Source organism: Bufo bufo, chromosome 6 (genome assembly GCF_905171765.1).
Source record: "Bufo bufo chromosome 6, aBufBuf1.1, whole genome shotgun sequence".
In the NCBI taxonomy this organism is placed as follows: domain Eukaryota; kingdom Metazoa; phylum Chordata; class Amphibia; order Anura; family Bufonidae; genus Bufo; species Bufo bufo.
In genome coordinates this window covers 53,558,009-53,566,696 of record NC_053394.1, presented here as the reverse complement: position 1 = coordinate 53,566,696, position 8,688 = coordinate 53,558,009, and the positions used below count along the sequence as shown (strand labels likewise).

At 41.4% G+C, this 8,688-nt stretch overlaps 1 long non-coding RNA gene across 1 annotated transcript; it reads right to left on the bottom strand.

Annotated features, from left to right (window-relative positions):
* Window positions 1-253: 253 nt before the first annotated feature.
* LOC121004848 lies at window positions 254-3,555 on the bottom strand. The gene is made up of 3 exons (XR_005779834.1): window positions 3,409-3,555; window positions 3,032-3,038; window positions 254-298 (listed from the first exon to the last, which is right to left on the bottom strand). It is a non-coding gene; the product is annotated as an uncharacterized LOC121004848 (long non-coding RNA).
* Between the last annotated feature and the right edge of the window lie 5,133 nt (window positions 3,556-8,688).

Here is an 8,688-nt window from a genome sequence, read left to right as displayed (position 1 = left end):
TCTATGTATTTCTGATTCGCTACCTTCTTCCCGTCTGCTGAGATATACCCCCTATTTTTCCATATTAATGCATAATCATGCACTGTTCCAAATGCATAGCTACTATCAGTATAAATATTTACTTTGTGTCCTGCGAATATTTCACAGGCTCTTGTGAGCGCTACCAATTCAGCTTGTTGTGCTGAAGTTGTGACAATTGGTTCAGCTTCTATCACTTGATTTGGGAGCATGACTACTGTGTAACCTGTTTGGTATGTCCTGTCATCTGGTCTTGTGCAGGATCCATCCACAAAAACATCTATACTGCCAGTCTGTGGTGTGTCCTTTAAATCCTCCCTAGGTGTTGTGCATGACAAGATTATTTCATCACATCTGTGTTCAGGTATTGGGTCTACTTGTTCCTCAGAACCTTCACGCTTAAGTCTCAAAAGTGTATGCAACAATCTTATCACTGGTGAGGTGTCTGGACATGTCTTTATCAACAGGTTTGCCGTACTGAGTAATATGGTCTCATATCCGGACAGTCTCTGAGCTGTCATGTGTTGTGTGGTCATGTTTTGAAGGAGGGACAAGACTGTATGAGTGGTGAAAAGTTCCATTGTATTTCCATGGACTATCTTGGTAGCATCCTTTACTGACATAGCCGCGGCTGCTAATGCTTGGAGACAGTGAGGCATTCCAAGAACTACAGGAGGTAATTTTTTCGATAAATATGAAACTGGCCTGTTTCTCCCCCCATGTGTCTGTGTCAAAACCGCTGCATAGGTTTCTCCAGATACCACGCAGTATAATTGGAATGGTTTTTCATAATCTGCCAGGGCCAAGGCTGGGGCTTGGGTCAGGGACCGAATCAATCTCTCAAAGGCTTCTACTCTGTCCTCTGTCCACTCCACTATCTTTGGGGCTTCTGTGAGTGTAGTTTTTCTTAGGATTGAATCCCAATGGGAGCAATCGGGAATCCACTGCCTACAATACACTATTGACCCTAAAAAGGACAGCATTGTAGCTTTGTCCCTCGGCCTGCTTAGGGAGGTCACTGCCTTGACTCTAGCGGGTGAGATCTTTCTCTCTCCTGCCTCTATTATGCACCCCAGATACTCTACCTGGGTACTTGCATATTGGATTTTCTTCTTCGAGGCCAGGTGTCCTTTGCTTGCCAAGTGGTCTAATAAACTCCCTGAATCTATTTCGCAGGCTTCCAACTCCGAATTGGAGAGTAAAAGGTCGTCTGTGTACTGTATTAAGGTGGATCCCCTCTTTGGTTCCCAATCTTCCAATGTAGCCTTTAATACAATAGAAAAGGCTGCTGGGCTATCCCCAAAACCTTGAGGGAGACGGGTCCAAGTCACCTGACCATTATCAGCCCACTGAAAAGCAAAAAGATTTTGTGCATCCCAAGCCACTGGTATGGAAAAGAACGCATTACTGAGGTCAACTACAGTGTAGTATCTGGATCCCGCAGGAATGCCCCAAACACAGCTGTAAGATCTGCCACCAAGGGGGGAAGTGGGATAATTGCCTTGTTTACCTTCCTTAGATCCTGTACCAGCCGCCATGTGCCATTAGCCTTTTTTACGGGATTTATCGGGGAATTCCAGGGACTGACAATTTTCCTAAGAATTCCCATCTGCAAGTATTTCTCAATTTGTGGCTTTATACCCTCTAACTTTTCCTCACTCAATGGGTATTGTTTTTGAAAGGTTGGCATGACCCCCTACTTCAAACAGGGCCGGTAGGGCTCACAGTTAATTGTTCCTACTGAGTCTTTACATTTTGCCCAAATTGGATGATTTTCCAGGGACATTGGTATGCTTAAAAAGAACCCATTCATGTCACGTCTCTTTGGGTTTGTCAGGTCACATTTCATTGAGGTTGCTGTCAGTCTGCCCTTTTTGTCAAAGACTAATGAAATCTGTAATGCTGCCATTAAATCCCTTCCTAATAGGCAAACGGGGCACTCTAGTAGGACTGCAAAAGACATGTGCGTCACTAGTTCCCCCGTAAGAGTACAAACCGGGAGCGGTGCTGTCACCTTATGTATCACTGTCGTCCCATTTATACCCATAGAACTTCCTTCGGTGCATTTATCATTAATGAAGTCTATTTTGTTTACACTTGAAGTCGTTGCTCCGGTGTCAAGCAATAAATTAACTTTAATACCATCAATTTGCAGTAGTACTTGTGGTAAGACTTGCCAATCAGTTGGAACAAAATGCATAATGAAGGATGGGACTTGTTCTGGGCACCCCTAGTAGTAATTGTTCCCCCGTGGGGACGGGTACTGTTCATGCTCAGACCACCTCTGTAAGTCTGATTGCAAATTGGGTTGTCTACTCCCCCCATCCTTTGCTGGCCAGTGTATGTTAATAAGATCTCCCTGGGGTTGTCTTCTTGTCATATCTTGCTGTCTTTCCTGTTGTCTGGGCCCCCCTCGGTAGTCAGAGGCGCCTCTCCCTCTGTATTCTCTCCTATCTTCATCTCTCACCTTTGGACATTCTCGCCTCCAGTGACCTAGACTCCCACAAATGAAACAGCCCTGTCTCTGATTTCTTTCTACTCTTCCCAGGTAATCTGCCTGGCCCCTACTTCTCGGACCTCTTCTATTATTCCTTCCCCGGGGGAAACTTGACATCATCATGTAATTGCTTTCCCCACCTGACAATATAGACTCCTGTTGTATGTCCTGCTGCACTAACAATGGAAATACTCCTCCCTTTTGATTGAAAACCCCAGAAGCCGAGCGTTTTGCTATGTCATCCATAAATTCTGTCACTGTTTGAGTAAGCCATTCGTTATTGACTAATTTTATTAGCTGTGTCGTCTTAGGGTCCCCATTTGTCATACATGTAGTCTTGAACAATTCGGGTGAATTCATTCCTGTACTACTGTAGAGGTCCAACAGTCTCTTACAGAAACTATAAAAATCCTCTTTCGGCTCTTGTTTTGTATTTAGCATTGTGTGTAAACCTGAATCCCCTTTGTATCTTTTCATCCATTCTACTCCTATCTTATCCCAAAACTTCTTCCAAACCTTGGGGCTATCTCTGTCTCCTGCATCCCTAACTTCTTTTTCTGATGCCTTCATTACCTTTTCTGGATCAATTTGAGAGCCAGTGTCTGGGTCTATGGCTGAGAGTATTATCTGAATATCCTCCAAAGTTAAATGGCTCCCTGCGGTATATTTCTGCAGAAACATAGCTGCTGCTCTAGGGTCCTTTTTTGGATTGGGGCACATATCTTTCAGTTCCTTCATTAATCCTAAAGGAAGAGGGATATGGACTTCAGTGCTACCCACAGTAATCATGGGAAGCCGCAGTTGTGTGCCTTCCCTATCCCCTTCCTCAGGTATTAGAGTGAGTTTGGAAAATTCATCTGTTAGGGGTTGGACTATTCCAGGTATTCTAGGACTGGAGGTTGCCAGGGGAATTCCATGTTCTAAACTGTCCGCCTCTATCTGTGTTTCTATTCCTGTCTTCCTACCGTACTCTTCCTGAGCCCTGGTTTCCCAGTCCTTCTTCACCCTCCAGTACTCCTGTCTTAGTTTTCCTATCTCGGTCAGCAGCTGTTTTTTTTTGTTAGTTGCAGCTCTGGTTCTGCCACACTCTCCTCCCAAAATGCCCTTTAATTCATCTATCTGTTGCTCACTAGGAAGGTCAGTATCATCTGGGTCCTCGTGATTATATATGACGGGAAAGACATTCTGAAGGGGAAGTTGTTTAATGTAGACTATGTCTCTCCTTAGTTTATCCCTCAGTTGAATCAGCTCATGTACATAACTGCCCATGCTTTCTCTATATTCAATTCTTTTTTCCTTAGCTTGTTTGACTTGTGGAGTTACATCTGCTTGTTCCATAAGTGCTGCTGCCACTATAACTGCAGTACTCAAAAGGGAATCTCTATCCCCCAAATCTGGGTATAGTCCGGTTCTCTTTTGATTTTCACCAGAAAATAATAATAATTTTGGTGCGGTTGCTTGTTCTGGACAGGGGACCTTATCATAAGGGACTTGCAGCATGTCTTCTGTAGAGACAGCTGGGAGTATTGCCTTTTGTGGTTCTAATACCGTCACATCATATGCCGGTGGCTTTTCTGGCAAGGCGGGCAGAGTTTCTGACCATGGGACTTCTTCCCTTTTACTCATTGTCCCCCTATCTTGTTTTAGGTATATGTGATGGTTTGGTGGAAATCTCTTTCTGTACTCTTTTAATGCCTTCTCCCATTTCTTAAAACATGTTTTAATATAATCTTCATCCCAGGCACCAACGGGATAATTATATCTTGGGTGAAGCCCCACCATTTTTTTAACCTCCTCCCAAAAGGACCTACATCGCTGATCTGCGTAATACACAGTTGCTGACTGCGGTCACAGATATTTACCCAAAATGGATCAGTTACACTAATCCCACAGGTGCCTGATACAAAATGTAGCGGTGTGGGTCTGGTCTCTGGCTCACCATCCAGATCCTTTCCCACGCCGTTACCCATAATGTATAATGAAATCGACAATGAACTTTATACATATATTTTCAAGCAGCAAACAATGAAGCGGAAATAGCAGCAAATAGCAGAAAGTAATTGTGTTAGTATTATTATGTTGAGAATCAATTAAGCCAGCACAATCAGATTTTCCACTAGCACAATATTCTTATAACACGTGTAAAAATATCTTATATGGGCAACACCATTTACGAACTTAATAGACTGCAGTATTCAATGTCACTTTCCAAGTTTTAACTGTACAGTTATGTTCAATAAACAATTCACTCCACAGACAATCCTAGTGAGTTAGAAACCAACATCTGCATTCAGATGTATGCGTTTCCCTCACCTTTTTTTTTCATATGTATTCCTTTTCCTTATACATATTTTCCGGGTACCTTGTTTCACATATTTCCAGAGTTATCCTTTAACTCAATCACATAAATCCAGAGTTATCCTTTAACTCAATAAACCGTCAAATGAGAGACTAATCCCATTTGAAAAATCCCTGCCAACATTCGAAGAGACTAGTTCTGCATTCGAAAAATTCCCTGCCATCAATATGATGTATGTTCCTGGAACAACATCCCCTGCCAACCACTGTGCCTATAGGAGACGCCGCTCCTATCAGGATACGCAGAACACTGAGTGCTGCCTCGTGTCTGTCCCACAGTCCTATGAACACTAAACTAACCTGTCACTAACCTGCAATCCAGTATACATCAGACATTCACCGTATCCAGGAGAGAAACATTCCAACCACATAAATAGTGGCAGAAATTATTTACTCACCTGGATAGTCAGTGAACCATCCTCTGCTACCAATTGAAAGGGCCCCTGGTTTGTCTGTGGGTGAACCTCCGGCCGGGCAACCACTAAAGACCAATACACGTTGATAGGTTTAAAATGGTTGTAACTTTATTTTTACATAGCAGACAATTTATAGATACAAACCGCGAGATTACCATATACCTCCCCTAAGCTTAATCCAATCAGGTAACGAATTTATCAATCTCACCTTTATACAACCTTAGTAAAAAAGTCATGATAAATTCCAAGAAACAAGGTACATATGTGATGCATTTATAATTCTTGGAATTAAGATATCTAACCATAATCTTTGTTGACTTTAGCTTTGTTCAGATATTTCGCGGAATTATCTTCGTTTATTTTGTACCAACATATACCTGATAAAAAACGTCCTTCACTTATCTAAACCAAAGGTGAACGTCAAGATACAAAAATGCTTATATCTACAACCCGTATTAATGTAAAATCTATCTTTTTGCTAAAGCATGCATATCTCTTTCTAGCCATGCGGTTTTAAGCTACCGACAGCCATTTCCTCTTAGCTCGTGTTGCTAGACCTCATTTCCTGTTTAGCTTGTGTTACTAGACCTTGCTGTCATAAGAGTATAAAATATTTCCTTTAAAGAAGAACTCTGCATATTTAATACAAGCATATAAGGCTGAATTATTACATATATATGTGAACGTGTGTGGATATAGACATAATTTCCTTACAGAAACTCCAAAAAAGTGACCCCATTTTGGCATCTACGGGATAAGGTGGCAGTTTTGTTGTTACTATTTTAGGGTACATATGATTTTTGGTTGCTCTATATTACACTTTTTGTGAGACAAAGTAATAAAAAATTGCTGTTTTGGCACTGTTTTTATTTTTTGTTATTTACAACGTTCATCTGACAGGTTAGAACATGTGGTATTTTTATAGAGCAGGTTGTTACGGACACGACAATACCAAATATGGTTGTTGGTTGTTTGTTTCAGTTTTACACAATAAAGTATTTTTGAAAAAAAATGATTTTTCACTGTCTCCACATTCTGAAATCCGTATTTTTTTTTTGGGCGACTGTCTTTGTATGGGCTCATTTTTTTCGGGTGTATTTTAGGGTGCATATGACTATTTCATCGCTTAATATTAAACTTTTTGAGATGTAAAGTGACAAAAGGCTTTTTTTGACTCCGTTTTTTTTTTTTTTTCACGGTGTTTACCTGAAGGGTTAGATCATGTGAAATGTTTATATAGCAGGTTCTTACGGACGTGGCGATACCTAATATGTAAACTTTTTTTTATTTATGTAAGTTTTACACAATGATATCATCTTTTAAACAAAAAAAAATGATGTTTTAGTGTCTCCATATTCTGAAACCCATAGTTTTTTCAGTTTTTGGGCGATTGTCTTAGTTAGGGTATCATTTTTGCGGGATGAGATGACGGTTTGATTGGCACTCTTTTGGGGTGCATAGGATTTTTTGATCGCTTGCTATTACACTTTTTGTGATGTAAGGTGACAAAAAATTGCTTTTTTGACACCTTTTTTTTTTTACGGTGTTCATCTGAGGGGTTAGGTCATGTGATATTTTTGTATAGCAGGTTCTTACGGATGCGACGATACCTAATATGTCTACTTTCCTTTCATTTATGTAAGTTTTACACAATGATATCATTTTTAAAACCAAAAAAATCATGTTTTAGTGTCTCCATAGTCTGAGAGCCATAGTTTTTTTTATTTTTTTGGGTGATTGTCTTAGTTAGGGTATCATTTTTTTTGGGATGAGGTGATGGTAGATTGGTACTATTTTGGGGGGCATACGCCTTTTTGATCGCTTGGTGTTGCACTTTAAGTGATGTAAGGTGACAAAAAGGTTTTTTTTTAGCACAGTTTTTATTTTATTTTATTGACGGTGTTCATTTGAGGGGTTAGGGGGTGATATTTTTATAGAGCCAGTCGATACGGATGCGACGAAACCTAATTTGTCTATTTTTCTTTTTTTCCCCCTATTTAAAAAAAAATAAAAAATTTACTTTATTTTGGGAAAAGGATGCTTTTTTTTTACTTGAAACTTTTCATTTTTTGTAAAACTTTATTTTTTGTAACTTTTTTTACACTTTATTTTTTGTCTCACTCTGGGACTTCAACTTTTGGGGGTCTGATCCACTTTACAATGCATCACAATACTTCTGTTTTGTGATGCATTGGCTGTAAGTGTATTACAGACTATAATACAATTACAGATCTCACAGGCTCTCCCAGAAGGCAGCCACGATGCCTAAGGAAGGCACCGGGCTGTCTTTCCTGCCATCAGGTCCCCGTCACAGCAGCACGGGGACCCGATGGAAGCTCTGATCCCCGCATGGACATCACATGTGCTGCGGTCAGCGCTGACCGCGGCACATCAAGGGTTAATGCGCTGGCATCGGTGACTTCACCGATGCCGGCGCATGCAGCAGGGGTCTAGCTATCAGTGACTGCCGGACCCCTGCCGAGTCTCCTGCACCCGCCCAATCACATCCCCGTACATGTATGCCGCAGGTCCTCTACGGGTTAAGATCACTACATACTTTCGACGTTGGCAGTGTGTAGCTCATGAAGGAAGTCACATGTGGTGAACCGGTGACAGTATTTTGTAAACTGCACAGATTGTTAACTGCTCACATGCTGCTGTGGTGAAAGTGTATTGTGAGTGGACAAATGGCACCATTGTGATTAAGCAAACATAGAAACTGTGGAGTACCAGGTGCCTTTGATGTGAGAGGTGAATATCAGCTACGAAGGTGCGCAAGGGCGGACCGACACACTACAGTGGAGCAGCTCACTGTCAAAATGAACCAGGGGACTATCAAACGTGTCTAAAACAGTTTAGTGAACCCTAAGGCATGGGCACTGCATCTCTGCTAACGAAGTTGCATCGGCAGAAAAGGCTTCGATTTTCACAGCAGTATCGAAATTGGACCTCTGCTGGTTGCCTTCTCTGATGCGTTACTTTTTCTGCTACATCGAACAGATAAACCTTAGCGTGTCAGGCCAGAAACCTCAGAGAACAAACACCCTGCAACCATTGGTGGAAGAACACAAGCTGGTGATAGCAGCGTTGTTGCCTCTGGAATTTTCTCATCGCATTCTCTTGGCCCAGTCATACATCCACCCATACAGTACATGCTGATTGTCTTCCCTGAGGCAGATGGGATCTTTCAGAAAGTTAAACAGTGTTAAACAGCGTAGAAATGTTAAATACTGCTGTTATATTGTGGTTTGAAAAAAACAGATATTTTGTGCTAGATATTTGCGGCCTGCGCTGCATTTCTGACAGTCCAATACAACCGTTAAATACTGCTGTTATAATTTTGTTTGAAAAAAACACCCTTTTTGTAATAGATTGTACATTTGCGGCCTGCGCTGCATA